We start from the raw sequence: 14,416 nt of genomic DNA, 5'->3' as shown, positions 1-14,416 counted from the left end.
GTGGCTGAGGGATTGGAGCAGGGGGCAGGGATTCAGATTTCTGGATCATTGGGACATCTTCCGGGGCAGGTGTGACCTGTACAAAAAGGACGAGTTGCGCTTGAATCAGAGGGGGACAAATATCCTGGCAGGAAGGTTTGCTAAGGCCATTGGAGAGAGATTAAACTAGAATTGCTGGGGGGTGGGAATTGAAATGAAGTAACGGAGGAAAAGGAGGCTGCCTCACAAATAGAGAAAGTTTGGAGGATGGTCAGGTGATAGAGAAGGGACGTGCTCAGTCTGATGGTTTGAGATGTGTCTATTTTAATGCGAGGAGTATCATGAATATAGAGGATGAGCTTACAGTGTGGATCAGCACTTGGAGCTATGATGTTATGGCCATTACAGAGACTTGGATGGTGCAGGGGCAGGAAAGGCTACTTCAAGTGCCAGAATGTAGATGTTTCAGAAAGGATAGGGAGGGAGGAAAAAGAGGTGGGGGCGTGGCACTGTTGATCAGAGATAGTGTCATGGCTGCAGTAAAGGAGAAAGTCATGGAGGGGCTGTCTGTGGAGTCTCTGTGGGTGAATGTTAGGAATAGGAAGGGGTCAATAACTGTTTTGTGTGTTTTTTATAGACCATCCAATTGTAACAGGGACTTCGAGCAGCAGATAGGGAGATAGATTCTGGAAAGGAGTAATAAGGGTTGTTGTGGTGGGAGATTTTAGTATCCCAAATATTGACTGGCATCGCCCTAGAGTGAGGGGTTTAGATGGGGTGGAGTTTGTTAGGTGTGTTCAGGAAGGTTTCCTGACACTATATGTAGATAAGCCTACAAGAGAAGAGGCTGTACTTGATTTGGTATTGGGAAATGAACCTGGTCAGGTGTCCGATCTCTCAGTGGGAGAGCATTTTGGAGACAGTGATCACAATTCTATCTCCTTTACCATAGCATTGGAGAGGGATAGGAACAGACAAGTTAGGAAAGCATTTAATTGAAGTAAGGGGAACTATGAAGCTGTCAGGCAGGAACTCGGAAGCATAAATGGGAAACAAATGTTCTCAGGGAAATGTACCGAAGAAATGTGGCAAATGTTCAGGGGATATTTGATTGGGATTCTGAGTCAGTATGTTCCAATGAGACATGGAAAGAATGGTAGGGTACAAGGTCCGTGGTGCACAAAGGCTGTTGTAAATCTAGTTAAGAAGAAAAGAAGAGCTTAAGAAAGGTTCAAAAAACTAGGTAATGTTATGAATCTAGAAGATTATAAGGTGAGCAGGAAGGAGTTTAAGAATGAAATTAGGAGAGCCAGAAGGGGCCATGAGAATGCCTTGGCAGACAGGATTAAGGAAAACCCAAGGCATTCTACAAGTATGTGAAGAGCAAGAGGATAAGACGTGATTTAATAGGACCAATCAGTGTCACTACTCAGTGTGACAATGGAAAAGTGTGTATGGCACCGCGGGACATAGCGGAGGTACTTAATGAATACTTTGCTTTGGTATTCACTATGGAAAAGGATCTCAGCGATAGTAGGTATGACTTGTAGTAGGTTGAAAAGCTTGAGAATGTACATTTGTAGATATTAAGAAAGAGGTTGTGCTGGAGCATTTGGAAAGTATCAAGTTGGATAAATCAATAGGACCGGATGGTATGTACCCCAGGCTACTGTGGGAAGCGAGGGAAGAGATTGCTAAGCCTCTGGCAATGATCTTTGCATCATCAATAAGGACAGGAAAGGTTCTGGAGGGTTGGTCAGTTGTGGATGTTTTTCCCTTATTCAAGAAATGGAGTAGGGATAGCCCAGGAAATTATAGGGCAGTAAGTTTTATTTCAGTGGTTGGTCAGTTGATGGAAAAGATCTGAGAGGCAGGATTTATGAACCTTTGGAGAGGCGTAATCTGATTAGGAATAGTCAGCATGGCTTTGTGAAAGGTAGGTCATGTCGTACGAGTCTGATTGAATTTTCTGAGGATGTGACTAAGCACGTTGATGAAGGTAGATCGTAGATGTAGTGTATATGGATTTCAGCAAGGCTTTTGACAAGGTACCCCATGCAAGGCTTATTAAGAAAGTAAGGAGGCATGGGATCCAAGGGGACATTGCTTTGTGGATCCAGAATTGGCTTGCCCACAGAAGGCAAAGAGTGGTTGTAGACGGGTCATATTCTGCATGGAGGCTGTTGACCAGTGGTGTGCCTCAGGGATCTGCTCTGGGACTTCTACTCTTTGTGATTTTTATAAATGACCTGGATGAGGAAGTGGAGGGATGGGTTAGTAAATTTGCTGATGACACATAGGTTGGGGGTGTTGTGGATAGTGTGGAGGGCTGTCAAAGGTTACAGTGGGACATTGATAGGATGCAAAACTGGGCTGAGAAGTGGCAGATGGAGTTCAACCCAGATAAGTGTGAGGTGGTTCATTTTGATAGGTCAAATATGATGGCAGAATATAGTATTAATGGTAAGACTGTTATTAGTGTGGAGGATCAGAGGGATCTTGGGTCCCGAGTTCATAGGAAACTCAAAGCTGCTGCATAGGTTGACTCTGTGGTTCAGAAGGCATACAGTGCACTGCCTTCATCAATCGTGGGATTGAGTTTAGGAGCCGAGAGGTAATGTAACAGCTATATAGGACCCTGGTCAGACCCCACTTGGAGTACTGTGCTCAGTTCTGGTCGCCTCACTACAGGAAGGACGTGGAAACCATAGAAAGGTGCAGAGGAGATTTACAAGAATGTTGCCTGGTTTGGGGAGCATGCCTTATGAGAATAAGTTGAGTGAACTTGGCCTTTTCTCCCTGGAGCAAAGGAGGATGAGAGGTCACTTGATAGAGGTGTACAAGATAATGAGAGGCATTGATCATGTGGATAGTCAGAGGCTTTTCCCCAAGGTTGAAATGGCTCGCGTGAGAGGGCATAGTTTTAAGATGCTTGGAAGTAGGTACACAGGAGATGTCAGGGGTAAGTTTTTTATGCAGAGAGTGGTGAGTGCATGAAATGGGCTGCCAGCGACGGTGGTGGAGGCAGATACGATAGGGTCTCTTAAGAGCCTGCTGGCAGGTACATGGGGCTCAGAAGAATAGAGGGCTATGGGTAATCCTGAGTAATTTCTTAGGTAATGACATGTTTGGCACAGCTTTGTGGGCCGAAGGGCCTATATTGTGCTGTAGTTTTCTATTTTTCTATGTTTCTATTATTGTGATTTGTTTCTTAAAATAATTATTTAGAATATTACAGAATTACTTCCCAGCCGATCAAGTGTAGCAGTTATGATGCTGTTTGACTGAAAGCCACATAAAGATACCAGACAGTTTAGGATCAAGTTACTTCCTTAAAAAATAACTGGTACAGATATTTTATTAGTGATGATCCACAAATTTCATAATGTATTATGTGCATTTGGTTCTGCTGTCCATCAAAGGACTCATGTTCTGACCCTGGAGCTGTCTGTGCAGAGTTTGTATGCTCTTCCTGTGACAGCATAAAGTCTTCCTAATGCTCCGCTACCCTTCCACATACCAAAGACAAGGTTGGTAGGTTAATTGGCTAAGATAAATGACTTCTTCTTGCAAATAAATATTTAGAGAGAGAGTGATGGTGGAGGTGGGGAGGGTTTGGGAGGGAGACAGAGAGAGAGCGAGAGATAGAGAGAGAGAGCGAGAGAAAGAGAGAGAGAGGTGGAAGTGAGAGAGAGGGGGAGGGAGGGAGAGGAAGAGAGAGAGAGGAAATAATAATTAACTTCTGCCATTTTATAACTAAAACTATAACACCTGACTGTAAGTGACTTTAGTTCCAAACTTCAGGCTGAGTCAAAGTTCTCTAAATTAGCTCAGCATGCAGTTCAATTTCAGCCCCACAGATTTAGGGGATCAATGCAGTCTTATCTGGACTCTCCACAAATGACTTAATTAAAGCAAGAAGGAAATAAAGTTGGGCACCTTCTTCCAATTTTCTAGAAAGATCATAAAATGGCAGTTCATGTTGACTACTTCGATAATGACTAGGATTCAGAAACAGGAGGAGGACATCTGCTTATCATTAACTTGGGATAGTGTGAACAGTCTGGTCTGACTGATAAAGTGTTGATCTCAGAGCTTTATGCCTGGCCAACCCCATAACCATCAACCACTACAGTGGCTCTGGCATAGTGTTTGACAGTGAATGAGGCGTAGTCATCTGCATTTGAACTGTAGGTGTACCTCTCCATCCATTTTAAGTGGTGCAGAAGTGATCCCCCATCTAGAACATTGTGATCTGTCACTGGGACCGTCTGTGTGACAGCATTGTCCGATTTGGAGGTGACATAGTTCTTTATCATTTCTGCCAGTTGTGGCTTATCCGGCTGGCGCAAGATGTTCCTTGCTTCAAACAAAGACATCAGATATGGACAGAGTTCGTAGTTCATCACTTCGTCTGGCTGGAGATCACCTCTCTGTGACACAACTAGGAACCTCAGGAATAACAATGCTGGATCTACGGTACGGTCTTCAGCAGCTTTGGCTGCCCTGGTGGATGCTAGTGTCTTGACCTTTGAACTCCTTTTGTGCGAATATGAGAAAACAGGGTGTCTGTCCATCTTCCTAACTATGTCATTTCCTATTGCGAACAGGTCACGTACATTGACACCCTCATTGAGGGTTCGTTGGTTGTGTCGGAACATATGGAGTCAAAGTCAGAGAGAATGTTGTTAAGAAAACCTAAATTGATTGAAACAATAAGACATTTGGATTAACAGTGACAATAACCATTAAAATACTATGAATGCGTCATGATGTCATGACAGGACATTATATGATGTCATAAAATAATAGTTCATATTTCTGGCAATAAAACACACCCTGCGGGTATTCCCATTCACATTTTATACCACAATTATTGCACCATCATTGTAAGAAACAGTGAAATATAGCAAAATAAGACAGGTATGGGTCCGATTCTTTTCATTGGCGGCCATTTTTTTAAACATCAGATGTTTTTACTTTCCCATGCTCCGTTTCTGTCCAACTTTTGATATGTTGTTCAGTATGTCTAAAAGTACAAGAAATGACCATAAAACTTTTTTTTTGCAATTTTTGGGGGTATTTTGGCGCTATATAGACAGCATTATCAAGACAGCTTTCGGCAATCATCAGAAATATCATCTGGGAAAGATGTAAATGAGCTTTGCAATAGCTCAAATTATGTGAATTCACAAAGCCAAAATGACTGCCAGTGTGTCCTCTCACATTCTTCATGCCTAGAAACCTGCACTGCAGTGCGTGAAACATTCATGACTTCATGATCATTAAACCTTCACTTTTTCATGTTTTCTTTCTATTACTACCACAGCAAGTCTCCTAGCTTTCAGCTGTAGTCTAATTTTGACCATTTGAATACAAAGGCTACTACTGCTGAGAAGATCTTTGCTCAGGAATGAGATTTGCTTTGGAATATGTTTTTAATGACACTGCTTGCATAAGAAGTATGGAACCAAGGTACAGATCTAACACTATATACCCCTGTGAAAAGTTCCATGTAAGAAGGTGTTTTAGCATCTGGCAAAGTGGGTAATATTCTAAATGCCTGACAAATATGTTGAGTCAGGAGCTAGCATTATGAACTGCTCCTGCCAAAGCTATTGAAAGGGTGGATAAAAATTCATTATTTTGAAAAGTAATGTTCAGAAATATTTTACTAATGTACAATAGCAGCAACTTTCTTTACATAAGTGAAATTTGAGTTAGGTGGGTTGAAAGACTTATGTCCCAAATTAATTTAACTGTAATTTTATGATCACAAATCATATTTGACTAGATAAAGTTGAAGTTCTATGAAACTGGTGAGCATTTATTTCTTTATTCCTGAACAGAAAATGTGAATGATCGAACAGGAGTAGATTTCTGTCTTCACAGTTCTTGATTTTAGACAAATTTGAAATGAAAATCAATGAATCATTCTATCCTAATGGATCACAATTATCTACTGTGCCTTAGAGATATAAAAGAGTGCTTGGTCTGAAGTGATACTTTCTTCACAATCATACGATTCTAATACTTGGTTGACTGTGTTGCACTATCAATACTTAGGGACAAATTTACCACCATGAATTAATGGGATTGAATTTTTTCTGTGTCATGACAAATCCTTGCATCATATCATGGTCTGGAGATACAAGAAATTGGAGATCCTGGAATCTGGATTCACAATCTGCCGGAGAAAGTCAGCTTGTCGAGTAGCATCCGCAGAGGTGTGGAAGGTAAGGAATTGTTGATGTTTTATCGAAGTCACACACCAGCCTGACACCAGAAGAACTGATGGCATGAACATTGACTTCTCTAACTTCCGCTAATGCCCCACCTCCCCCTCGTACCCCATCCGTTATTTATTTTTATACACACATCCTTTCTCTCACTCTCTTTTTTCTCCCTCTGTCCCTCTGACTATACCCCTTGTCCAAACTCTCTGTTCCCCCTCCCCTTGTCTTTCTCCTTGGGCCTCTTGTCCCATGATCCTCTCATAACCCCTTTGCCAATCACCTGTCCAGCTCTTGGCTCCATCCCTCCCCCTCCTGTCTTCTCTTATCATTTTGGATCTCCCCCTCCCCCTGCCCATTTCAAATCTCTTACTAACTTTTCCTTCAGTTAGTCTTGACAAAGGGTCTCGGCCTGAAACGTCAACTGTACCTCTTCCTAGAGATGCTGCCTGGCCTGCTGTGTTCACCAGCAACTTTGATGTGTGCTACCAGAAGAACTGCAGTGGTTTAAGGAAGCAGTTGTAGTTCTTCACAAGAGCAATTAGGGATAGTAGTCTTGTTTATTCACAAACAATGAATAAGCTGAATGACTTTCACAAGATAAATTCCATTTTGCATTCTATGCTAATAATGATGCATCTTAACAATGGTAGCTGATGTCCTGTTGCTTCCAAAAGCTTGTGTTAATCCAAGTTTGAATTGTGGAATTTCAAGTTGAAGTTGACCCATGACAACAACCCTGTTATTTTTGATTGATAAAGTTTATTGGAACTTCCTTAGTGCAAGAGGTTCAGATGAGGCAGAATTTGTTTGGAGGGCCCCAGAAATATTCCTGACACAATATTTGGACAAGCTAACTGGAGGATCTAATACTAGGCAGTTGACCAGGTCAGGTGTCCAATCTCTCAGTGAGTGAGCATTTTGGAGACAGTGACCACAACTCCTTAATCTTGGGAAGGATAGGAGCAGACAGTATGGAGAAGTATTTAATTCGAGAAGGTCTAATTATGGTGCTGTCAGGCAGGAGTTTGGGAGCATAAATTGGAACAGATGAACTCAGGGAAATGAGGGATATACACATCAGAAATGTGGAGGTTGCTTTGGAAACGCACATGAAGTTCTGGATAGTTTTATTCTATCGAGGTAGGGAAAGGATGGTAGGGTGGTAGAACCACGGTGACAAAAGAAATGGAACATTTAGTCAAGAGGAAGGAATAAACATAATTAAGGCTTAGAAAGCAATGATCAGACATGGCTCATAAGAGTTATAAGGTAGTCAGGAAGGAGCTTAAGAAGGGACTTGGGAAAGCTGGAAGGGTCAAGAGAAAGCTTTGGTCAGCAGCATTAGGGAAAACCCGATGTTTGTGAAGAACAGGAGGAGGGTTAAACTGACCAGAGATAAAGGAGGAAGCATGAGTCTGGAGTCAGAGGATGTAAGAGAGGTCCTAAATGAACACTTTGCTTCAGATTTCACCAATGAGAGGGATCTTGATGTTTGTGAAGATGGTGTAAGACGAACTGATATTCTTGAACATATTGATGTTAAGAAAGAGGATATGTTGGAACTTTTGAAAGTCATTGGAATAGTTAAGTCCCGGGGCCAGATGGGATATACCCCAGATTCCTACGAGAAGTGAGGGAAGAGATTTCTGTGTCTTTGGCAATGAATTTTGTGTCCTCATTGGTCACAGAAGTAATACCAGAGGTTTGGAGGATGGTAAATTTTATTCCTGTGTTCCAAGCAGGTAATCATAAGATACCATTAAGAAAGTCTTTGACTTCAAGTACCTCGGGTCAAGAATAATGGGTTCGGAGAAGGACATAAAGATACAGAAGGCGCTGGCATAGAGGGCTATGAACGATATGAAGGAAATCTGGAAGTTGAACCTGACCAGAGGGCTTAAAAAGAGGATCTTCATAGCAGTCATAGAGTCCATTCTCACGTATGGATGCGAGACGTGGACACTCACCAAGACTATGTGAAAGTCTCTAGATGGTTGCTATACACGAATGCTCGGATGGCTCTTGACATGAGTTGGCAACAGCACATGACAAACCTTGAGCTCTATGACGAGCTACCGATGCTCACCACTAAAATCGAGGTGTGAAGACTACAACTAGCGGGGCATTGTCTATGCCACTCTGAGCTACCTGCCAACCTAGTCATCATACGGGAGCCCAAGCATGGGAGGATGAACCCTGGGAGGCCTCCCAATCTGTGGTCAACACGCTCCTAGAAGACAGCGGTGCGGCTAATGTAGATGAACTGAACACACTGATGAGGGAGCGGGAGAAGTGGAGAGTCCGTCATTGTGCCCAATGCCGGCCCCCTAGGCCTGAGTCGATATAGTAGTAGTAGTAGTAGTAAACAGGTATTAGGGATAATCCTGGCAATTAGAGACCAGTGAATCATATAACAGTGATGGACAAAGTATTGGAGAGAGTTCTCAAAAATAGTGTTTACGAGCATTTGGAGATGCATAGTTTGATTATGGATAGTCAGGATGGCTTTATGAGGGGCAGGTCCAGCCTCAGAGCCTAATTGGCTTCTTCAAGGAACTGACAAAACAAATTGTTGAAGGCAGAATGGTGGATGTGGTGAAAATGGATTTTAGTAAGGCATTCAACAAGGTTCTTCATGAATGTCAGAATGTCAGGAGATATAGGATTGAGGAAAACTTGGCTGTGTGAATTAAGTCCTGATGAAGGTTCTCAGCCTGAAACGTCGACTGTACCTCTTCCTAAAGATGCTGCCTGGCCTGCTGCACTCACCAGCAACTTTGATTTGTGTTACTTGTGTGAATTAAGAATTGGTGATAGTAGATGGAATATATTCTGTCTGGAGTTTGGTGACTAGTGATGTTCTGCAGGAATCTGTTCTGGGACCCCTGCTATTTATGATTTTTATAAATGAATTAGATGAGAAACTGGAAAGGTGGATTGGTAAGTTTGCAGATGACACAAAGGTTAGTGTGTTGGGGGTAGGGTAGACGGTTGTTGTAGGCTACAACAGAACATTGACAGGATGCAGAACTGGGCTGAGAAATGGCAGATGGAGTTCAATCTAGAAAAAAGTGAAGTGATTCACTTTGAAAGGTTGAACTTGATAGCAGAGTAGAAAGTTAATGGCAGAAATCTTAGTGGTATCGAGAAACAGAATAATCTTGGGTCCACTTGCATAGATCCCACAAAGTTGATAGGGTCGTTAAGAAAGCAAATGGTTTGTTGGCCTTCATTATTCAGGGGATTGAGTTCAAGAGACGTGGGGTAATGTTGCAGCTCTATAAGATCCTGGTTAGACTATACTTGGAATATTGTGTTCAGTTCTGGTCACCTCATTATTGGAAGGATTTTGAGAGAGTGGAAGTTTTGGAGAGCGTGCAGAGGAGCTTTACCAGGATACTGCCCAGATTAGAGAGTTTGTCTTCTGAGGAAAGTTTAAGTGAGATAGGAGTTTCCTCTTTGGAGAGAAGGAGGATGAGAAGTGACTTTATAGAGATGTACAAGATGACAAGAGGCATAGATCAAGTGGATAGCAAGCATCTTTTTCCGAGGGACGCAATGGTTAATATGAGAGGAACTGTTTTTCAAGTGATTGGAGGATAGTATAGGGGGATGTCAGAGGTAGATTGTCGACAAAGTGGTAAGTACATGGAGCACACTGCTGGGCATGGTGGTAGTGGCAGATACATTAGGAACTTCTAAGAGACTCTCGGATAGGCACATCGATAAGAGAAAAATGGAGAGCCATGTGGGAAGAAATTATTAGGTTGATCTTACAGTAGGTTAAAATGTTAGCGCAACATTGTGGATCAAAGTGCCTGCAGCGTTCTATGTTCTGAATGTTACTTGCATATGCCTTCCTCACCACCCCATTAACCTGTGCAGCCACTTTCTGGGAGCTATGAAATTGTACTCCATGCTCATCAACACTGTTAAGGGTCTTGCTGTTTACATTTGATCCCCCACTGTGCAATATTCACATTTGATTGCATTAAACTCCATCTACCGTTTCTCCACCCATAGCTACAACTGATCTATAATCCCACTATATCCTTTGGCAATCTTCTACGCTATCCACAAGATCACCAATATTTCTCACCATCTGCAAACGTGCTAACCAACCAATCTACTTGCCTTGGAACTGGCATAGGGTAAAGCTTGACCATTGCGATTCCAGAAAGCCCCATATTCACTGGCCTTGAGAAGAATGAGGGACAATCTCACTGAGGCAAAAATCTCTGAGAGGGATTTACAGCCTGAATGCTGAAATGCTGCCTCTGAAGGCCAGGAGCCAGAAATAATACACAGTCTCAGGATAAAAGAGTTTGCATTCCAAAGTGTTTGGCAAAAAATGGCTTGTCATATTGTCATCATTGCAGGGTCAGCAGTATTTCCACCTAACAGCATTGTGGGAGCATCCACAGGGGTTGTAGCTGTTCAAGTAGACAGCCACTGTTATGAGCTGCTAGGAATTACCATTAGATGCTGTTCCCTTGCCAGAAAGACCCACATCCCAACAGAGGATACTGAAAAGTAATGATTTTTTTGATTTGTGAAAGGCACTTCATCCTCTATGATAATTGGGTAAAAATTGTCGCAAACCAATCTAAATAAAGCCAGTTTATTTGAATTCTTTATTCACCTTAAGGACACAGGTACAAATAACCTCCTGCTCCACTTCCACTGGCTATCAGTCAAGGATTTTATACAGTGGAATGGCCTGAACTGGCTTTGAACTTCAGACCTTCAAAGTGGTGCTCCACTTCTCTCAAGAACTGGACTTCCATTGGTTCTCTGTATTCCTCCTTTGTATATCGATTGATCTTACACACCTTCCAGGATAGATAATAGAAATAGACCATATCTAATATACAGTATATGCCTTTCATTAATCCTGAGAATCAGGGCTTTTCTTGGCTGCAGGCTATTCCAAAGCAGTAGTAAGTGTGATCACTCGAGTTGAGTATGATGTTCTCCTAAGCGGTTGTCTACTGGTGGGTCTTCAGATGTCTGTAGTGGCCAGTCCAGGATATACATATTCAAGTGAAGGACTTCCAGACCTCACATATCCACCCCCTTTGCCAGTTGCTGATCACCACTGGACTTAATCTGTGATGTTAGGGTGGATTCCCTTAATGGAGAATGCTGGTGAGTGACTTTGTTAAATGTGAGGAGGCTGGTGCATGTGCAGCCACCACACAGTCCTTGACAGATTGGGATCAGGTTGCAGTGGCATAGAATACAAAATGACTGGGGTCCCATCACTGGGGACCCTTCACTGAGGACCCTTCATTGGGGTCCCTTCACTGGGGACCCTTCACTGGGGACCTTTCACTGGGAACCCTTCACTGGGGACCTTTCACTGAGGATCCTTCACTGGGGTCCCATCACTGAGGACCTTTCACTGGGTATCATTCACTTGGGTCCCTTCACTGGGGATCTTTCACTGAGTACCCTTCACTGGGGTCCCATCACTGGGGTCACATCACTGGGGTCACATCACTGAGGACCCTTCACTGGGAACCCTTCACTGGAATCCCATCACTGAGGATCCTTCATGGGAACCCTTCACTGGGGAACGTTCACTGGGGTCCCTTCACTGGGGAACATTCACTGGGGAACGTTCACTGGGGTCCATTCACTGAGGTACCATCACTGAGGACCCTTCATTGGGGTCCCTTCACTGGGGACCTTTCACTAGGGTTCCTTTACTGGGGACCCTATACTGGGGAACTTTCACTGGGGTCCCTTCTCTGGGAACCATTCACTGGGGTTAGGTCTTACACTTCTTCACTCACCACCATCCAGGGCCCCAAACTGACCCTCCAGATGAGGCGGCATTTCACCTGCAAGTCTATCAGAGTCATCTACTATGTCCAGTGCTCCCGCTATGGCCTTCTCTACATTGATATGAGCTGACATAGAGTCATCGAGCTACAAAAGGTGCAATTTTCCAGTGGCCACCCATTTCAATTTTACTTCCCATTCTCATTTCAACATGTCAGTCCATGGCCTCATGATGAAGCCACTCTTAGGTCGGAGGAGCATAATCCATCTGGGTAGCCTTCATCCTTATGACATGAACATTGATTTCTCTAACTTCCAGTAATTTCTACACCATTATCCTCTCTTTTTCAATTCCCCATTCTGGTTCTCTCTCACTTGCCCATTATCTCCTTCTGGTACCCCTCCTTTTTCACATTCTTCCATGGTCCACTGCCTCCTCCTATCAGATTTCTTCTTCTTCAGCCCTTTAGCTCTTACACCTATCACCTCCCAGCTTCTTACTTCATACTCCCTCCCCTTCTCGGCCACCTTTGCCCTCACCTGGTTTCACTTAACACCTGCCAGCTTGTACTACTTCCTCTCCCCCACCTTCTTATTCTGATCTCTCCCCACTTCCTTTCCGCTCTTGATGAAGTGTCTTGGCCTGAAACATCAATTATTTTCTCACCTCCATGGATGCTGCCTCACCTACTGAGTTCTTCCATCACTCTGTGCATGTTGCTCAAGATTTCCAACATCTGCAGATAATTGCAGATCATCTGTTGATCCAACATCTCCAACATCTGCAGATAATGGATATATTAACACTAACAGAGGTTGGTTATTGAAGGATGTTTTTTTCTAATTGAAGTCTGTAATTATTGGTGTATAGCATGGATCAGTGCTGTAACCCTTGTTTAGGATGGAAGTTAATAATTTGGATGAGAATGTAGAAGGTCTGATTAGCAAGTTTGAGAAAGACATGAAAGTTGATGGTGTCATAGATAGTGAGAAGTACTGCCTAAGGCTACACCAAGATTTGGATTCGATGGAAAATTGGGCAGAGAGGTAGCAGATGGAATTTAATCATGACAAGTATACAGTGATGCATTTTCAAAGGTCGTAAAGGAGTAGGCATATATTGCAAATGGAAGGAATGTTGATGAACAAATGGACTTTGGAATGCAAGTCCAACATTCCCTGGAACTGACAACACAAGGGAAAAGGAATATGTTGTGCATACTTTCATAGGTCAGAACATACAATATAAGGGTTGTGCAGCTTCACAAAACACTAGATATACTTCCCTTGGAGGACTGTGTGCAGTTTGCTCATCACATTGTAGCAATAGCGTGATTGACTGAGGACAGTAGAGAGTGGATTCATCAGCATATTGTCTTGATAGGAAGAATTTGTTTGTGGGGAGAGATTGGGTAGGCTTGGGGTTTATTTCTCCTAGAGCATGGGAGACTGAAGGGTGATCAGATTACAATAAAGGAAGCATAAATAGGGTGGAAAGTTGGATTCTTTTTTCTGATGGCAGCAGTATCAGAAACTAGAGGGTATAAGTTCAATTTGAGAGGAGGAGTTGTAAAGAGGATTTGAGTGGAAAATTTTCCTTCAGTGATATCTGTAACAAGCTGCCTGGGGTGGTGGTAGAGTCAAACATAATAACAATGTTTATGAGACATTTATTTTTAATTAATTGCCCATTACACCTCTGGCATTTAAGGCAGCAATGAAAGTCCTCCATCGTTGTTTGTCTTTGGCCACATAGAAGGACTCTTCATTGCTTTTTCCATAACAAATTTTTGACCATTCAAGGTTGTTTACCCCAAACCTTGGGGGCCAGCAAGCCATTCTTAATCTGGCCACTACCCTTTGACCTGTTTAGCGGTAGTGACCCCACCAAAAACCAAAACATAAAGCCTTGGCTACAGCCACCAGAGCTCTCCAGGTCATTGAGGCACGCAAACTTCCAAACCATGACAAGATTGTGGTCCACAGGGAGATTACGAAACATTTAGCCTCCAAACCCAAGGACAATGTTATGGTCCTCTGGGAGGTTGCGAGTTCACGACAAGGTTGTGGTCCTCTGAGAGGTTACAAGTCATTTAGCCTCCTAGCCCAATGACAATCTTATGGTCTTCTGGGAGGTTAGGAGATCATGGCCAGGCTGTGGGCCTCTGGGAAATTGCAAGACATTTAGATAGGTGCTTAAGTACACAACCATAGAAGAATACAGATGTCATGTAGACAAATGAGATTAATAAAGGTGAGCAAACAGGTCAGTATGAATATGATGGGCAAATGACTTGTTCCTCTGCTATAAAACTTCGCATCTCCATAACCTGATTCCAACCCACACAATACTGAGGGTCAACATTCATCCTTTTACATCTTCTGTTTCTACAAACTATTCTCACTCCCTTCCT

Source organism: Mobula birostris, chromosome 9 (assembly GCF_030028105.1).
Source record: "Mobula birostris isolate sMobBir1 chromosome 9, sMobBir1.hap1, whole genome shotgun sequence".
Taxonomy (NCBI): domain Eukaryota; kingdom Metazoa; phylum Chordata; class Chondrichthyes; order Myliobatiformes; family Myliobatidae; genus Mobula; species Mobula birostris.
Note: the sequence above shows the minus strand (reverse complement) of the source record.